This window comes from Arachis hypogaea, chromosome 12 (assembly GCF_003086295.3).
Source record: "Arachis hypogaea cultivar Tifrunner chromosome 12, arahy.Tifrunner.gnm2.J5K5, whole genome shotgun sequence".
In the NCBI taxonomy this organism is placed as follows: Eukaryota; Viridiplantae; Streptophyta; class Magnoliopsida; order Fabales; family Fabaceae; genus Arachis; species Arachis hypogaea.
Window position 1 is genome coordinate 88,384,369 of NC_092047.1, and position 20,580 is coordinate 88,404,948.

The 20,580-nt window shown below is 36.3% G+C and overlaps 1 long non-coding RNA gene across 1 annotated transcript; it reads right to left on the reverse strand.

Annotated features, from left to right (window-relative positions):
* Positions 1–17,357: 17,357 nt before the first annotated feature.
* On the reverse strand, positions 17,358–19,086 carry LOC140177330 (uncharacterized). The gene is made up of 2 exons (XR_011869157.1): positions 18,140–19,086; positions 17,358–18,070 (listed from the first exon to the last, which is right to left on the reverse strand). It is a non-coding gene; the product is annotated as an uncharacterized lncRNA (long non-coding RNA).
* Between the last annotated feature and the right edge of the window lie 1,494 nt (positions 19,087–20,580).

Genomic DNA, 20,580 nt, shown 5'->3' on the forward strand with positions numbered 1-20,580 from the left:
AGGTTCAGAGGAACGAAAAGCATCTCCATTCGCTTATCTGAAATTCCTACCAATGATTTACATAAGTATTTCTATCCCTATCTTATTATATTAAATTCGAAAACACCATTATCACTTTATATCTGCCTGACTGAGATTTACAAGGTGACCATAGCTTGCTTCATACCAACAATCTCCGTGGGATTCGACCCTTACTCACGTAAGGTATTACTTGGACGACCCAGTGCACTTGCTGGTTAGTTGTATCGAAGTTGTGACAATTATGAATTAAGATCAAAGCACCAAGCTTTGGAGCCATTACCAGGGATTTGTTTGAGCCTGGAGATCACAATTTCGTGCACCAGCGACGCGACCAATGCATTCGGGTTGGGCATCTCGTGTACGCGAACACTACATGCGTACACGAGCCAGCAGACTTTCAACCCTTGCGTACGCGACACAGTACACGCGACGCGACCAAACCATTCGGGTTGGGCATCTCGTGTACGCGAACACTGCATGTGTACGCGAGCTATTCAAAAATGAACTCTTGCATACACGAACTTTAACACACAACACGAGCAACCCATTCGGGTTGGAACACTCGCGTACGTGATCAGAGGGTTGCGTACGCGACCACCCTTTTTTCAACAGCACGTGTATGCGAGACCCCTGTTTTGCTGAAACATGATTTTTTTTCTCTATTTTCGAAGGTTTTCCTACTTTCTAAAATCCTTTCAAAGGATTATTTAGAGTATTATCTAATAATTAGGTTCTAATATTATTAAAGATAAGTTAGTGAATTATTTTTGTGAATTTCTATATGAAGTTAGAAAACGGAGTTTTAGGTTTCTGGAGTACTGAGGACGGAGTTGTTGAGTGAGATGGCGAAGTGCTGTATTGATGACTGATGAAATGAGATGTGGAAATTGTGGACTACTGAGTAATGAATAAAATGATTTCTGAAACCACTGATGTAATATTTTTAACATGAGATTGTTGAGACGCTATGCGCCTGGTAAGGACGGTAGTTAATCCCGCTTGTCGAGGTCGCGGCAGTGGCATAAGGGCGGTGGTTAGTCCCGCTTACGTTGAGATGTGAGGTCCGTGGTAAGAGTATCCCGCTCGCATCCCTTTGGAATCACTAGAGTGTGCATTCACTATATCCTGGACTGTGTTCCGGGCACGATATCTCAGGGATTCTGGTGCACAAAACTGACTCCGCACATTTCGCACAGATAGACCGGCAAGTATACCAGGTCATCTAAGTAATACCTCAGGTGAGTGAGGGTTGATCCCACGGAGATTGTTGGTGTAACACCCTAATTACCCTAAGGCTTACCTCTAGCCGTAAAGCAAAGGTTAATCAGAGGTTACGACAGTCCTAAGGCTTATACATATTTATATATAGAAGGGAATAATATATTATAGAAGCCTGATGAAGGATTAAGCTCAAAGACAGAATTACAAAAGCATGAAACGTTCACACGAAGCTAACACATAAGATACAAGGTATAGGTATAAGAGAATAAAACATATATAAATATAAGAATATAATAATCATAGAGAATTAGCCGCAGCTTGCGGAGTTTAAGCCGACTAGTTACAAATAGAAAGATACCGAGTTCTAGAATTAAAACAACTTATACAACCTATCTCTCAAATAAGCCTCTAAGGCTATAAAGATAAATATACAAAAGATGAGAGACTACTATGACGAAAGTAAAACAGAAATAAATAAGGAACGAACCATACTCCGCTCTGTCACCATATCCGCAATCTCACCGAAGTAGATTACGACCTGCATCTGAAAAACAACAACAAAGTATAGAATGAGAATTGGAGGTTCTCATTATGGTAACAGTGTCCAATGATATAAGATGTAAGGCTCTGGGACGCCGAAGGCAATCCTAGAACTTCACATCACATATGAATATTCAAGCTTAGAACAAAAATAAATAAATATATAAAGAACTTAAACCATAAACCAGGTTATCTAAACTTAGGAAAATTCTAACTAATACTAATCACACCACTGTATCCTACAGCCTCCGCTAACCTAACCTCCGTGCAATCCCATCGCCACCACCTACTTAACCTCCTCAGCACCAGACAGTCACAAATAATGCAAGCAAGTAAAACACATATAGTATTCATTTACAACAAGTAATTCAAGAAGCAAGTAGGCATGTTATACAATTAGGCAATCTCAAGCAAACAAGCATATAGAAGATGCATATGATGAATGTCTATCCTATTGGCTCGTGATATCACTTGTCGGTCCGTAAATGCCAACCTGACACATCCTCCCGGATGTAGCCTTTTCTGCCACGTCAGGGATATAGTGCCCTACATACTCATGCAGCAGCTCTTCTGCTACGCCAGGGATATAGTGCCCTGCACACTCATGTAGTAGGGAGTCTACTACGCCAGGGATGTAGGTCCCGCACACTTCATGTAGCAGAGAAGAAAATAACTATAACAAATCATGCAGCAGAACAATCTGCCACGCCGGGGATATAGACCCCGCACACTTCTCAACATTCAACAAGTCATGCGACAGAAACATCTGCCACGCCAGAGATATAGGCTCCGCACACTCTCAACAACAACTAGTCATGCAGCAGAACAATCTGCCACGCCGGAGATATAGGCTCTGCACACTATCAACAACAACTGGTCATGCATCAGAACAATCTGTCATGCCGGAGATATAGGCTCCACACACTATCAACAACAACTAGTCATGCAGCAGAAAATCAGTTTTAAAGTAACAAACTTCAAAAATTTATATCTCCTAATCCAACCGTTAAACTTTAACCAAATTTTCCAGGACTTTTCTACACATCACAAAGATTTGAGAAAAATTAATTCCATTCAATTGTGGTGGTTAGATCGTTCCCAAAAATGTCTGTAGCTGCTGCCAGAAAATAGATTATGCAGAATTTTGCCAAACCTCAACTTTCAAAATATTTCAACCAAAATCAGACCAAAACCATACCAACTCTAATTTACCTCATAACTCACCCTTTGTGTCACAACCTACCATTCATACCAAAGTTTTCATTCACCCTTCAATATCCTCAACCTCAAATATCAAATATATAACACTATAATCATTCCTCCACTAACCACATTCATCAATTTCCATTGTCAAATACATAACAATACATTCATTTTTCAAATCAACACATTAATCAAATTCTATTCCACCATTTCCAACAATCATCATAATCAATTTCGATCTCAACCATCAATACCATACTATCAACATCAACATTTCAATTCATCAACAACCCAATCATCAATTTTTCTCAACAACATCATAATTACACACCAATACATACAATTTATAAAATCTTCATCCCACTTCACCTACCTCATACATAATCCAACCCACCATCAATACTCATTGACAAAAATAATTTTCAAAATCATCATCAACCACAATAATCAAATACAACCAACAATTAATGTCAATTCACATATAATTATTCATACGCCAACAACATTCAATCCTATCTTAGGGTCAACTAGCCTAAGTGTCCAGAAACATTACATATTACATAAAGGAAATCGAAACCATACCTTGGCCGATTCCCAAACGCTACAAACACTAAAACGAAGCCGCCAAACTTGATCCAAAGCCTCAATCAACTCCAACAAACACCAAAGCTCAAACTAACAACACATATATCACCAGAATCAAAACCTAAGGTACACAAAACAACTAAACACAAGGATTTAATAGAACCTTACCTTATCCAACGCGAGTAGGGGTAAAATCCAACAATTATCCACTACTAGAGATCACCTAAACAAGCAAAATCACAAAATCTACTCAAAACCCATAACCAAAATCGTGCAGAAATTAGGGCAGAAAACTGGGGAGTGAGCTTCGAGTTTTTACCAGGTTTGCTTAGATAGAAACGTAGAGCTCGACAAGAGCTTCGCATGGTCGCAAACGGCTCGTCAATCGGAACTCCGTAGCTCAAGTTATGACTCCCGGAAGGTGGAGGTGAATAGTGAAACCCCACCCTCACCTCTCTTCTCTCTCAATCCGAGCTCTCTCTCATTTGGGGAAGAGAATGAGCTGAAAAGCTCATTAAGTGAGCTTATATATGTTGGGCCTTGGGCCCGGTCCAACCCGTTACCGTTTTTAGCCCATTTGGCCCACTTTGGGCCAAAACCTTTAAGATTAGTGCCCGATTTTAAATTCTAAATTATTTTTGTCCATTTAAAACAATAAATCAATCTTCAAAATATTATTTTCCAAAATATGTGGCACTGAACAGACTAAAGCCGGTACTGCCAGCTTAAGCGTCAGTATGCATTTTTTTTACAAAAACTTTTCGAAAGAAAAACATTTTCCAGCTTAGAATGATTCACTGAAATCAAATTTCATATTTATATTTTGAAATTAAAACTTCTAAATTTTTAATCCATCTCGGGCAATTAAGATTATTATTTTTATTAAGACGGTTTTGTGTGGAAAACCCAGGTTCTTCCAGTTAGTTTGAGCAAGCAGTGGTTACTTTGCAGATCTTAGTCAGGCAGATAGGAAATATAGTTGTCACGGAAAAATGCATAAAATAGATAAATAAATAAAACGTTACTAGATAGGTATGAAATCTATAGTATGAGAACGGTTGAGGCGTTGGAGATGCTTCTTCCTTCTGGATCAACTTTTCTCACCATCTACTCCAACTTCTGATTGATTCATTCCATGGCAGGCTGTATATGATTAACGTCGAGTCAGCAGTCATTAATCTCCTCTGCTTCAGATCAAATACTGAGTCAGCGGTCATCCAATCTGAGCGGGGGTGAAGCTCTAGCAGTCTATTCCCTTGGTGATCCAACTCAAAATACCACAGATAAGGTCAGATCATCCAGATTAGAGAATGTTGCTCCTTTGGTTCTAGCCTATACCACAAAGGCCCTAATCGTCCCACACCTCGATTGCACTGATGTCTCGAGAAGTACCCAACGAAGCCGTGGATTAACCGTCTAAGAGATGTATAATCAAGCTGGTGGTTCAATACTTTCCCGTCAAGGACTCCCAAGAATCCATGTGGAATTGGGATGACGGTCAAGTTACACTTCCAATCCATTAGGATGAAGAACGAAGATACATCTTAGAATAGAATCAAGCATAAATTGAAGTGGAATAGTGATATTATTAATTCATAAGAATCAGCAGAGCTCCTAACCTTATCCTAGGAGGTTAGTGACTCATACTGTACAAAGGAACAATGTAATTCAAAAATATGGCATAAAAGTCCTGAACAACAGTGATCCTTGTTCTATATATACTATAACTAAGAATTACAGAAATAAGATGAACTAGTCCTATAGTGCAAAAATCCACTTCTGGAGCCCACTTGGTGAGTGTTTGGACTGAGCTTGAGTGAAATCCACAATCTAGACCCTCCTTGGGCATTGAACGCCAGCCTTGGACTCCCTTTTGGGCGTTTGGACGCCAGCTACTCCCCTTTGGGCGTTGGACGCCAGGAATGGGGCTGGTGGCTGACGTTAAATGCCAGTTTTGGGCCTTCATTTTCAAAGTAAAGTATGAACTATTATATATTTCTGGAAGGCCCTAGATCTTATCTTTCTATAGCTATTGAGAGCGCGCTATTTGGTTTTCTGTAGCTCTAGAAATGCTCCTTCGAGTGCACGGAGGTCAGATCCTGACAACATCTGCAGTCCAAAACTCCTCAGTTATTGTCCACCCAAGAGCTGTCTTGTGTGTCTTTAGCAATTGGATTAGTGCTTTTTCTTCCTGTGGTTCTAAGGCTGAGCTTATAATCACAGGATAAGTATCTCCATCTCCTAGAAATGCATATTTTAAGGGGGATGGTAATGGCTTGAGCTTGAGTTTAGGAAGCTTGTCCTCTTCCTTAGGAGTTTTCAGAGGCTCCTTTATTTCCTCTGGCTCCTTTAAATCAGGCTGAGCATCATAAAAGATGTCGTTCAGCTCTTCTTCGAGTCTATTTGCCATATTCACTTTTTTCACCAGGGAATCAATGATATTAATACTCATGCACTCCTCTGGATTGTCTGGATGCTACATGGCTTTGTCAGAATTTAGTACGAACTCATCCTTATTGACTCTCAGGGTTACTTCCCTTTCTAGAATGAGGGTTGCACTCTTGTGCTTGTCCATCTCTAGTACCATAAAGTCTGTGGGGAAAGCAAAGGGTCTAACCCTAACAATCATGTCCTCAATCACGCCTGATGGAAGCTTAACAAAGCCATCAGCAAGTTGAAGACATATGCGGGTAGGTTTAACTTTGTGAGTTAAACAGAGCTTCTCTATTAATGATGCAGGTATTAAGTTAATATTTGCTCCAAGATCGCATAGGGTTGTCTTTATGCAAGCATCCCCTAAGGTACAGGGTATCATAAAGCTCCTAGTATCTTTGAGTTTCTTTGGTAAGCTCTTTTGGATTACTGCACTGCATTCTTCAGTGAGGAGGACTGTTTCTGCCTCTCTCCAATTCTTCTTATGACTTAAGATGTCTTTCATGAACTTAGCATAAGAAGGTATCTGCTCAAGAGCCTCTGCAAAAGGGATCTTGATCTCAAGTGTCTTGAGATAATCCGCAAAGCGGGCAAACTGTTTGTCCTTTTCCGTTTGGCAGAGCTTCTGAGGATATGGCATATTGGCCCTGTATTCATCAACTTCAGTTGATGTTAGTTGAATGCCTACAGAAATGGAAGGGGGTTAGTAGCTTACTTAGGAAGGGTCTTATCAGCACTTGCATGTGTCTAACCATTCCTGGTTGGGCGTTCAACGCCCTTGTTGCCCCCTTCATGGCAGTCAACGCCAAGGGTGGGTATCCCTTCTTGGCATTGAACGCCAAGAGTGAGCACCCTTTCTTGGCGTTGAACGCCAATGACATTCCTCTTTGGACGTGCAACATCCTCAGAGGTGTCTTGGATAGCAGTCTGGTTGTCCTCTGTCAGCTTTTCTTCCCCTGGTCTCCTGTTGTTCTGAGGTTGGGTGTTCAATGTTTTCCCACTCCTCAGTTGGATCGCCTGACATTCATCTTTTATCTGCTTAGATAGTTGCTGCCTGGTTTGACTCAACTATGCTTCTACATTCCTGTTGGATGCCTGAGTTTCTCGCAAAGCCTCTTACGACTCCAGCAACTGCTGTGCAAGGGCGTGTAGCTACTGAGTCAATGGGCCATTTTGTTCTGGAGGGTTAGACTCAGTAGATATTGCCTTAACCTCTCCTTTTATAGAAGTCTCATCAGCCGAGTACAGATGCTGGTTTATAGCAACTGTCTCAATAAGATCGTGAGCCACTTCAATTGTTTTCCTCATATGTATAGAACCACCAGCAGAGTGGTCTAGAGACATCCTAGCCATGTCTGTTAGGCTATAATATAAGATGTCTAGTTGCACCTATTCTGAAAATATTTCAGTGGGGCATTTCTGTAGCATTCCTCTATACCTTCCCCAAGCATCATGAAGAGATTCATTATTCTCTTGCTTGAAGCTTTGGATATCCAGTCTTAACTGGGTTAACTTCCTTGGGAGAAAGTATTGATTCAGAAACTTGTCTACTAGCTGCTTCTATGTTTTCAAGCTAGATTTGGGTTAGTTATCTAACCACCTCTTTGCTTGATCTCTTACAGCAAAGGGAAAGAGTAGCAGTCTGTAGACATTCTGATATACTCCCTCAGTGTATACTGTGTTAGCAATTTGTAAAAAGTTTGCCAGGAACTCAGTAGGCTCTTCCTGTGGAAGTCCAGAGTACTGGCAGTTTTGCTGCACCAGAGTAATGAGTTGAGAATTTAGCTCAAAATTACTTGCTCCAATGGGGGGTGTACTGATACTTCTCCCATAGAAATCAGGAGTGGGGGCCATATAGGATCCCAAAGTTTTTCTGAACTGTTCATTCCCATTTGGGTTCATGGTGAAGAAAGGTAGGAGAGATTGGATATTTAAGTAAAAAGGGAAACTAGAATTAAAATATTTTTTTGTTTTTATTTTTATTTATTAATTAAATTCAAAAAGAAAAAGAAAATTAAAGACTAAGATAACTAATTGATTAAAAAAATTTGAAAATTAAATAGGTAATTTTCAAAAAAGAAGAGAGAGAAAGAGGTAAGAAGTTTTGGAAAATAAAAGAGGGAGGAATTAGTTAGGAAGTTTTGAAAAAGAGAGAAGAGAAAACACGTAACTGATTAAGAAAAATTTGAAAATAAGATAAGATAGGAGATTTGAAAAAGATTTAATTTAAAAAGTTTTGAAATTTAAAATTAGAAAAGATAAGATAAAAATTTGAAAATATTTGAAAAAGAATTGATTTTGAATTTTGAAATTGAAACAAGATAAGATAAAGATTTGAAAATAAGTTAAAAAGATAAGATATGGTGAAGATTTGAAACAAGATTTGAAATTTGATTTTTGAAAAATATTTGATTTTGAAATTTGAGATTGGAATTTTTAAATTTTAAATTTTGAAATTGAGTTTTAAAAAAAATTGAATTTGAAATAAGATAAGATAAGAATTTTGAATTTTAAAGAAAGATAAAAAGATAAGATAAAGATTTGAAAAAGTTTGGAATTTCAAAATTTAAAAGAAAAATAAGATTTGAAATTTGACTTTACTAACAAGAAAACACCAACTTGAAAATTTTTAAATCAAAATAAAAAAGGGAATAAGATTTTCGAAAATTTTAAATAAAGATAGAAAAGATATTTTTTTATTTTTTTTGAATTAATGAAAAAAGAGAAAAACAACCAAAAGACACCAAACTTAAAATTTTTAGATTAAAAGACACTAGTTTTCAAAAATTGAGAAAACAAACAACTAAAAGACACCAAACTTAAAAATTTTAAGATCAAAACAAGAAAAGAAATAAGAACAACTTGAATACCAAAAAAGGACACCAAAGATAGTTTTCGAAAATATAAAGAAATTAAAGAACACACAAGGGACACCAAACTTAAGAATTGACACTAGACTCAAACAAAAGACACTATTTTTGAAAATTTTTTGAAAAAGACACCAAGAAAGTTCGAAACTTTAACAAGAAAAAGAACAAAAGACTCACACAAAAGACAAAGATTAATAAAGAAAAGAAAAGGTTTTTGAAAATTTTGAAAAGAAAACAAAAGACACAAATAAAATAGTAAAAGGTACCTAATCTAAGCAACAAGATAATCCGATAGTTTGTCAAATCCGAACAATCCCCGGCAACGGCGCCAAAAACTTGGTGCACGAAACTGACTCCGCACGTTTCGCACAGATAGACCGGCAAGTATACCGGGCCATCCAAGTAATACCTCAGGTGAGTGAGGGTCGATCCCATAGAGATTGTTGGTTTGAGCAAGCAGTGGTTACCTTGCAGATCTTAGTCAAGCGGATAAGAAATATAGTTGTCACGGAAAAACGCATAAAATAGATAAATAAATAAAACGTTACTAGATAGGTATGAAATCTATAGTATGAGAACGGTTGAGGCGTTAGAGATGTTTCTTCCTTCCAGATCAACTTTTCTCACCATCTACTCCAACTTCTGATTGATTCATTCCATGGCAGGCTGTATATGACACTACAAGAAAACAGCTCTATTGCCACGCTTTAAAAGCGTGGCGAAAAGCTGAAAAAAGCGTGGCGATAGCTTTTTGCCACGCTTTTTGAGCTACCGCCACGCTTTTGAAAGGGTGACCTTTGAAAGGGTGGCGGTTGCTCTATCGCCACGCTTTTGGTGACCTATCGCCATGCTTAAATTTTTGCCACGCTTTTGCAGATTGCCCCGCTTAAAAAGCGTGGCCGCATGTGAGAGATACGGCCATGCTTTTAAAGCGTGGCGATAGAGAGAGATACGTCCACGCTTTAAAAACGTGGCGATAGCGAGAGATACAGCCACGCTTTAAAAGCGTGGCGATAGCCTTTTTAAATTTAAAAAAAAATCATTTTTTTTATTTTACCTTCACTACACAATATAAATTTAGTCCTTTTTTATTACCAAACCTATAAATATAGTATGCAATTTTGATTACAAGACAACTCAAACAGTAATTAGTGACATAATTTTTGCTATAATTATTTTATACATTAAAAATTTAATACTCAAATACAAAATAAATCTCAAGTTCAATGAAGTAATCTATCCCCTAGTAGTGTGTACCTCGCATGTAAAAAAGTTTCTCTAAAATGTTAACGAAGTTATCGATGAGTTCCATGAGACAGCCAACATAGGTAGCTCGAGGATATTGTGGTGCAGCTTTGGCCACTGCACAAAAAACTTGTACAGGAGCAGTCCACTCAAGGATAGCCTTCTCACTCTTGCAATAATACTCTCAGCGTAGAAAATTCATGACCATCTGATTCCCAGTACCTAGAAAGCTTATAAATTGGAATCACAACTGAAATAATTGAATAGATTGGGTTAATAGCATAATGGAAATGAAGGATATAAGAACCTTAAATAAGAAAGCAATTGCACATATGGGAATACAAGTTATAGGCCCATTGCAAAGTATCTGGATTGTAGCAACACAAAAATACTCAACATGTTACAGAGTAGCAGAAATCAATATGTTACAGAGTACCCAAAAAAATAGAAGAGCGCATGTTGACTTTGCTACTCAAAAATTTAGATATGAGAGTTCTTTTCATTTGAGATTATCTGTTTTCTTAATGTTGTCATCAAACTAGTAACAACTCTCTCCTTTCTACTTAATGAGTGTGAGAATACCTGGCCAATTCTATGAGCACGATCTTTGGCCTGAATTAGGTTACCTGGAGTCCAGGATTGCTCTGTAAAGCTAAATGTGCTTGCAACAGTTAAAGTTAATCCAACTACTCCAGCTTCAATGGATAGCTGCATGATAACATGTCACATGAAATCATTATCTCAAGCACAAATACTAACCAAGACAACAGAAAAGATGCTTATAACGGAAACACATGAAAGAAATGCACAACCAAAAACACCACCATACTACAGCTGCCTTGATATAATCCTTTTCCTGTAAATCTGTAACCAATTGTTGCCTTCATGCAGCGGGTGTACCTCCATCAATCCAGATGCAACCCACTTTTTTCTTCTGGAAATTTTTAACAGTTTTTGTAAGTGCTATAATTTCCAATATAAATAAAAAGAGAGTAAATTGAACTGGTCTTATAATAAGGCACTCATGTATCGCATCTATCATTGGCTGATGGTGCGCAAATATAAGAAACTTGCAACCTGCCTGCAGTGATCACAACATATTACACGTGATAACCACCGATAGCCCAAATGAAATAGAAAGATGGAAGCAAGAGAGCAAAAAAATTGAAGCAATCAAACTTTCAAATTAAGCATACACAACGATTTGGGGCACTAGAAGATGGATGAAATATAAGAATTAACACATAATCTAAACCACTCAGACCAGCCAACGTTGACACCAATAATAGTTGTGGCATATGCTGACATGTCATATGCTGACATTTTCACTACAACTTAAACAAAGTTCACAAAAAATAAAATAAAATAAACGAAGGTTCTGGAGTCAAACAAAAATTCTCCTGATCTACCAAGGAGTTCTCCAGCAACTGAGCCTTTGGAAAACTCATATTATCAGTAGCAGCAGCAACATAGAATCTGGGATTGAAATTATCTTTCTGTAACACTGCCAATAGATTAAACATCTCAGTAGTATGACCACCTGCAGAATAATAAAATTTAGGAAGCTTATCACCTATTCCATTGTACAATTCTGGGACGAAACCTGAGTGATCAAAATAAAATAAGAACAGAGAGCACTAAACCAAATTTGACATGAGAACACCAAACAACAAATTAAAATCAAATAATTAAAAAACTGCAACCACAAAAGTTAGAGAACAAATTCAAAATCAACAAAAATCAAGAATCAAGAATAGAATAGAAACTGGCAGTGAAAAATAGATGCAGACAAAATACAAGAACAGAAACGAGCAATGAAAAATAGATGCAGGGAAAAATCAAGAACCAAAAATCAAGTACAAAACAGGAAAAAATAGAAGCAGTAAAAAATCATAATGAAAATCAAGAATCAATAATAGCAACCAAGAGAATAGTGCTTACAGTCTTTAGATAGCAAACTCAACCACAACAATTACAAAATGGCAACTGAATATAAAGTGCTTACAGTCTTTCTTGGTGACGGAGAGGGCTGTTTGGTGACAGAGACAAAGGAGGTGCTTAGTGACGGCGGTCTTCTTGGCCGTGGAGAGGTGCTTGGTGACGGCGAAGGCTTCTTGGATGATGGCGCTCTCTACGACGGAGAAGAGCGCCGCGGTAGGGACTCGCGACTTGGCGACGAGGAACGCGCCACCGCTGCGGATTGCGTGAGAAGGATGGCAGGGAAGGAGAAGGGCGCCGCAGATGGAGAAGGAGGTAGGGACGCGCTATCGTCTACGACTCTACGGATGGAGGGGGCGCTATCGAGGAAGATGGGGATTTCAGAACAGGGGTTAGAGACTGAAGGAGAAGAAGAACAAGAAAGAGAAGAAGAGTATGAACACGAAGATGAAGATTAAGAAGATGAAGAAGAAGTGGTTTTGAGTGACGAAGAGTGACGAAGGTGAAGGGCGAAGGGCGAAGGGTGAAGGGAATGGGAGGACTGAGGAGCTCTTGCTGAGTGGTTTCGAAGGTGAAAGAGCTTAATTAGGGTTAGTTAGTGTCAATGGGTTGGGGACCGGGTTGGGGGCCGGGTTAGCGTCAATGGGTTGGGGACCCTCTCCCCACGCTTTTAAAACGTCCTTGTTTCTCTCTACGGCCACGCTTTTGAAGTGTGGCAGAAAAAAAACTTTTGGCCACGCTTTTAAAACGTGCCAAAAGAGTACCAGGATATGGCCACGTTTTCTAAGCGTGGACGTAATGAAACCCTGTCGCCACGCTTTTAAAACGTCCTTGTTTCTCTCTATGGCCACGCTTTTGAAGCGTGGCAGAAAAAAACGTGGCCGTTTCTCTAATCAATTGCCACCCTTACAAAAGCGTGGCCATTGATCCTTTTCGCAACGCTTTTGAAGCGTGGCAAAAAAAAGTGGCCAAATCTCTAATCTATCGCCACCCTCATAAAAACGTGGCCATTGACCACTTTTGGCCACGCTTTTAAAGCGTGGCAAGAAAAAAGCGTGGCCATAGGCATTTTTTCTTGTAGTGTGATTAATGACGGGTTAGCGGTCATTAATCTCATCTGCTTCAGATCAAATGCCGGGTCAGCGGTCATCCAATCTGAACGGGGGTGAAGTTCTAGTAGTGCATTCCCTTGGTGATCCTACTCAAAACGCCACAGACAAGGTCAGATCTTCCGAATCAAAGAACGCTGCTCCTTTGGTTTTAGCCTATACCACAAAGGCCTTAATCGCCCCGCACCTCGGCTGCACTGATGTCTCGAGAAGTACCCAACGAAGCCGTGGATTAGCCGTCTAAGAGATGTATAATCAAGCTGGTGGTTCAATACTATCCCGTTAAGGACTCGCAAGAACCCATGTGGAATTGGGATGACGGTCAAGTTACACTCCCAATCCATTAGGATGAAGAACGAAGATACATCTTAGAATAGAATCAAGCATAGATTGAAGTAGAATAGTGATATTATTAATTCATAAGAATCAGCAGAGCTCCTAACCTTAACCTAGGAGGTTAGTGACTCATATTGTACAAAGGAACAATGTAATTCAAAAATATGGAATAAAAGTCCTGAACAAGGGTGATCCTGTTCTATATATACTAATCTAATAACTAAGAATTATAAAAATAAGATGAACTAGTCCTATAGTGCGAAAATTCACTTCTAGGGCCCACTTGGTGAGTGTTTGGGCTGAGCTTGAGTAAAATCCACAATCTAGACCCTTCTTGGGCGTTGAACGCCAGCCTTGGACTCCCTTTTGGGTGTTTGGATGCAAGCTACTCCCCTTTGGGCGTTGGACGCCAAGAATGGGGCTGGTGGCTGGCATTGAATGCCCGTTTTAGGCCTTCATTTCCAAAGAAAAGTATAGACTATTTTATATTTCTGGAAAGCCCTAGATGTTTGATTTCCATAGCCATTGAGAACGCGCTATTTTGACTTCTGTAGCTTTAGAAATGCTCTTTCGAGTGCACGGAGATCAAATCTTGACAGCATCTACAGTCCAAAACTCAATTTCAGCTAGAAAATACCTGAAATCATCGTAAAATACAACAACTCAAAGTAGAATCCAAAAATATGAATTTTGCACTAAAACCTATGAAAATATAATAAAACTTCAACAAAACATACTGAAAACTAAATGAAAATGGTGACAAAAAGCGTATAAAATATCCGTTCATCAAGTTTCCATTCTGAGACCGAAGGGCGACATCTCCATGGAGATGTGTCGGGTTGGATGTTGAATCGACAATGTGATATCATAGCTAAATAGGACAGGCATTCATCATGTGCATATTCTATCTGTTTGTTTGCTTTGCTGACTTGCACTGTTTGCCTAATTGTTAACATGTCTAAATGCTTATTTGAATTTCTTTATATATATATATATATATATATATATATATATATATATATATATATATATATATATATATATATAATCATACTTGTGCTTTACTTGCATTGTATTACTTGTGTTTTCTTCTGGGATTGAGGAGGTTTGGAAGGCGGTGGCGATCGATGGGATTTTCTTGGAGGATAGGCTGGTGAAAGCTGTGGGACAGCGGTGATTTGTTAGATTAGAAATCCACTAAGTTAGATTACCTTTTTTTTATTATGGTTTTAAAGTTAAGGTTTTAAATTTACTTATGTTTTAAGCTTGAATCTCGTGATGGATATGAAGTTCTAGGATTACCTCTGGCGTCTAGGAGTCTTATAACTTATATCACTGAGCACTGTTACCATACTGAGAACCTACGGTTCTCATTCTATACTCTGTTGTTGTTTTTCAGATGCAAGTCGCAACCCACCTCGGTGAGTTGCTTGATGGTGACAGAGCAGAGGATCTTTGCTATGTTTTGAAGTCTTTTGGGTTATTTTAATTAGATCTCTCACTTTTGTATTTATATTTGCCTTAGAGGCTTACTTTGAGAAAAATTTTATATATGATGTTTTATCTTTCAAAACTCTGTACATCTGTATATGCTAGTCGGCTTAAACTCCACGGGCTGCGGCTAGTTCTTTATGACTATTATGCTCTTATATCTATATATGCTCTATTCTCTTGTATCTATACCTTGTATCTTATGCTTTTAGCTTCGTGTGAACAGTTGCACTTTTGAAACTCTATTTTTGAGCTTATTTCTTCATCGTGCTTCTATAATTATTATTTCTTTCTATATATATTTATGTACAAGCTTTAGAATTGTCGTAACCTTTGCTTAACATTTGCTTTACGGTGCGAGGTATGGCTTAGGGTAATTAAGGTGTTACAATTATATACATATTTTTTTTATTTAGCTTTAAATTTTTACTACTTATCTTTCTGATCTATGTTTTAAAAGTTAGAATCGATATAAATTCTTTTATGCTAATATCTAATTATATATTTATATACATAGAGTAAAAAATATTATTTTTAAATAGCAAGCATAAAAATTAATTATTTTTATTTGTGCAACAGACTTAACACCTAATCAAATATAAGAGTATACAATTAAAATTCTTTCAATTTTTTTAGACAACGAATGTTAAATTAATTATTGGTAAAAAATTAAATTCTTTTATATGAAAATAATAATTAAAAAATTTATTATTTAATTTTATTATCTACAGAGACCCTAGTCTTCTTAGCCAACGGAGACTTTTATCCTTTACAACCTTTTTGTAAAAGTAGTTTAATGTTATAAATTTATTTTACCCATAATCTATAATATCAAGACCGACGTAGTTTTAAAAAATTTATATTCTCGTAATATTGTTATAAGTAAAAATACTAGTTAAAAATAAATTAAATCACACATATATTTATACACAAATACATTAGTGGCTAATTTTAGTGAATAATTTTAGTATATGAATAATATTTTTACTAAATAAAATAATAAAAATAAATAAGTGAGGTATATATATATATATATATATATATATATATATATATATATATAAGAAAACTATTAATAACTAATAATATCTATTTGACAAGTTAAGCTTAATTTTACTTAATTAACTAATCAGTCATTGTGGCAAGAATTGTTGGTTATTGTTATTTATTTGTTTGTTTTTCTTATCATAAGTAAATTTGATTTTAACAAATGAAATTTACGTAATACAAAAAATTTTAATATTGTATGAATATTTAATAATATAAAAATGTTTAACACCCAACTAAAATTTTCTTAAATATGGGCACAAATATACATTGCAATATAGATATCATACACGTTACATTAAAGATATTATCTACATATATATTTTTAATTATCATTTATGGCATAAATAATTGTATGTTATTTTATTAAAGTTGTTTGTTAATAATGGGTCGCCATAATTCCGACAAACTTCTTGAATAAAAATTAATAATTTCATTACATATAAAATAATTATTATATTGGTTGATATTTTTTGTTATCTTAGTCAAGTATGATAGAGTATTTGAATTTAAATTTATGCACAATTGTATTAAGGCCTTCTAATAATATACAACATAAACCTTTGATACATTACGTTTATCTTGTTAAATTTTGTGTGACCAAATTACTTAATTTAAGAAATACAAAACCACAAAATCCTTCTAAATTTTAATAAAGTTTTAAAATTCTTAATTTCATTAAATGTTTGTTATGTACTACCCCTAGTATATTATTTTATTCTTCATGCATGGTTTATTAAAATTTTTTGCTAAACAAAGACATTTAGATCAGATATTCAATAGTTTGAGACATTTTTAGTTGTTTATTAATGTAAAGTATTTATTAAATACATGACAGTTCATATATTCTAAATTTTGTACAACTAACTACAATAATAAAAAAAATAAATACTTAGTTTACTTTAAAAGGAGAATATAAAACTTCAATAAATGGAATTCAATTCAAAATACTAAATCTCCAATTGTTTATGAAGATAATAGGGTAATATCCTCAAAAGTTCAATCAGTCGAAGTTAATGTTATAAGAACTTATTTTAGGGTCAGTTCATATAAAAATTATTTAAAGTATTATACCTTAGTTTCGATAATATTCCGACAAAATTATGTTAAATCTCTTCCAATGTGAATGACAGCAATTAAAAAAATATCTTAATAACTTTTTTCTTATTATTGAAAAAAATAATCATAAAAACCCACTTGTTTTTAAGTTATTATCAATCTGTAAGGACAATTAATTGTGCTTACTCGATGTTGTGCAATCTACGTAACCTCTTTTCATGAACCATTAAGATGAACTTGTCATTTTGAATCCATAATATTCGATTAATTTGTTTTAATCAATTAATGATTGCATTTCGTTTTTCGAAATAGCATGACCACGGCTACATATCTTTTGCGATTACATTTTTCTAAATATATTGTTGAAGATTGTGATAGGGATTCAACTTAGTGGACGACATAAACTAATATTAGAATGATAAAGCATCACGTAGCTACCTACATGCAAGTTGTGAGTTGTTTGTAAGGGTTTACTACATGAATACTAACCCTTGCGGCTGCTGGTTCTTCCACAACCTCCCTTTGGGTGATGAGCTCTGCTGATACTGTCAAGTGTGTCCTTTAGTTGGTTTTTTATGTAGTTCAAGTAGTCGAGTCTGGCTTTTCTTGTTTCCAGATCTGCTGCAAGCTCTGTGAACCTATCCTTCCACATCTCAATAACTTCGAAATTGTAGTCATGAATTGGTCTTTCCAGCAACTGAGAAAGCGTGTTGAAGCCGACTCGGGCATCATCCTCATGGGCAGTTGCGAGATCGAAAGAGATTCAGCTACAGAGGATGCTAGCAATCATGGATTCAGGTGGAACCAAGGCAACTAGATAGCGATAACATTGATGAGCATCCCCTGTGGATCCAACAACAATTTGGTATATGGGGTCTAGGATACTTAGCCGTTTGCATACTTTTAATAGCCAATCTTGCAAGCTTTGGCCAATGAGTGGGGATGCTGGCGGGTTTGGGACAAAATCATCACCTGCAACTCAAAATAGGTGAGCATGTGGTAATAGAACTGAGTTGTAAATAACTATTACAGTTGGCTTACCTTTGAGATTCTCGAACGTGGTCTCACGGTGCTGCTTGTAGTGCAATTTTAGTACATGGATAGCCATCCACTTCTTCTCCCGGTGGATGGCAGGTTGAATCCCTATTGGTGCGTTTCCTTCCTGGATCTGTCGCCGGCCTTCGACATGATTTCCTCCATCGAAGTAATTCTCCTACCCATACAGCAACTCCTTCAATGTTTTGTAGTGTTTCCAGGAGTTATCATCACAGTCGTCCATCTGCTCCTGAGCCTCCTCCATAGTGGTGTATATACCTGGAACCCATCCCTTGAACATGCAGAAGTATCCTCCACTTTCCTCAGGCTCTGTGATTCTTGTGGAGTTAGGTTAGGTGCTACTTTAAGTAGGAAGTATGTTGAAAGAGGGTGTTCAAAGGATTTTATAGTAGTATAAGTGATGGGGAGATGGGTTTTTGTGTTGAGGTGATTTTAATATTATTGGTGGTCATTGGTGAGAGGTGGCAGTGCTATTTTTCCTGCATAATTTTACATGTCAGAAGCAAGATACTGCTACATATATGACTATACATAAAGCTGAGATAGTTCACTGATATATCTTCAGAATTTAGGATCAATTTCCACTTTTACTAGGAACGTGTTCAACAAATTATTTGTCACTGCTATTTTTCCCTTGTTGGTTTAAACCAAAAACTTTTACCTCCTTCACTTTTCCACAACCAAATCGGTAGTCCATAAAGCAGGAAAAAAGAAAAAGAGAGGTATTATTGTGGTAGGACAGAGGAATATAAGATGTGAATTCCTTATTCACCTTATTCTTTAGATTGTGTCAAATGTAAGTGAACTATTATAGCTAATGTAGAGCTAAAAAACGTTGAAACTTAAAAATGAAATAGCTTAGAATTATCATTATATAAATTTCTGTAACATTTTCTGGTTGTTGGTAGATAGCAATGCACTCCAATCTATGGTTTTTCTCAAGAACAGGTAAGTGTTGGCAGTATGCAATGTCCTTACTATGATATATAATTGCTTAATGTTATATATTTAATTATTTATTGTGTTTTGCGTGGTGGTGATTTTGTTACATAAAGTGAAAGATATTTTTGCAGAGTGCACTCAAATAATAGAGAAATCGACTTGATGAGGTTATGGTCTAGTGACAAATTCACATGGCTTATTATGTGGACATGACATGCCACCTTTTGATGTATACGGCAACCAATGGTGAAAGTTTTGGTGGTGGCCATGGCCCTTGACATGGAACGGTTGTGCTTCAGTACAATAAAAATAATAGTTATAAGAGAATGATGATTTGTAATTATAGGACCATAAATAAAAAAATTATCAAGACTTATTAAGCACTAAAGTAGGCTTATAGTGAGAATGCTTTTGCTTTATATCCTCCATTGAATATATTATATATAAATGGCTAATATTTCAATAAAATCCTTCTAACATGTATATTCAGACTTTAAGTATTAATCTGAACTTTTACATGATTATGTTCAGCAACGTTGAATGGTTCAAAGTTAATTTACCTCTTCATGAGAAATTGGTAATTCATGAAACGGAAAAGAAAAGTAGTGTAAATTGCATCTCTGTTCCCGTTGTTCATGACTCAAGAACTGTAAGTTATTGCCATTTACAATCTTTTTTATCATTAAGAACACTAAAATTTTTCAGCAACATAAATTTATGTTTTAAAGTCAAATTTTATAGTGAGACTGGAACTCTAATAATAGACTATTGCTGCTATTTGAGTCAATTGATGCCCCTTGTCACTCTTGATTGATTAAATCAAATTGATTAAACACAGATTTAGAAGTTCTCTCTTCGGCTTCCAATAAAACAACAGAATGAGAAAGCACAGCATGTCTACTAGGATAATCCACTTTGATATTCCATTTGTGAGTTCAACTATAGATCAAGCCCATGATTGAATATCAGGTTAGCTGGATGAATCCAAGATTATTACAACATCAACAAATAATTCATACAATAAGTATAATGCCGATTTCACTAAGGTAACAAATAACACCACATTTATCAACAAAGTTTGAGTGTCTGAATTAATCATCACAATTCAGTCACATGCTCAGGCTTTAAACACTAGAAGAAAATAAAAAAAATCTGCATGAATTTTCTTATGCAAAAGAAAATCTTGGTACATAAAGTAAACATTTGGACAACATGCAATAACTTCTGAAGAGAATGAAACAAATTACCCGTTGAAAATGTTGAATCATCAATTCCATTTCATATCAACCTTATATATGTGAGAAAACTAGCCAATAGAAAAAGAGATTCAAAACAGACTCAAACAAAAAGTGTAAAGCAGAAATTAAAACCCTAACTAAATTTGAGTTACGACAAACTCTTATAATCTTCTTCCTAAGTTCCCAACTAAAACTCATGGTATTCCCTGCTAAAACAGAGTTTGGACTTAATGAACTAGTGATGGT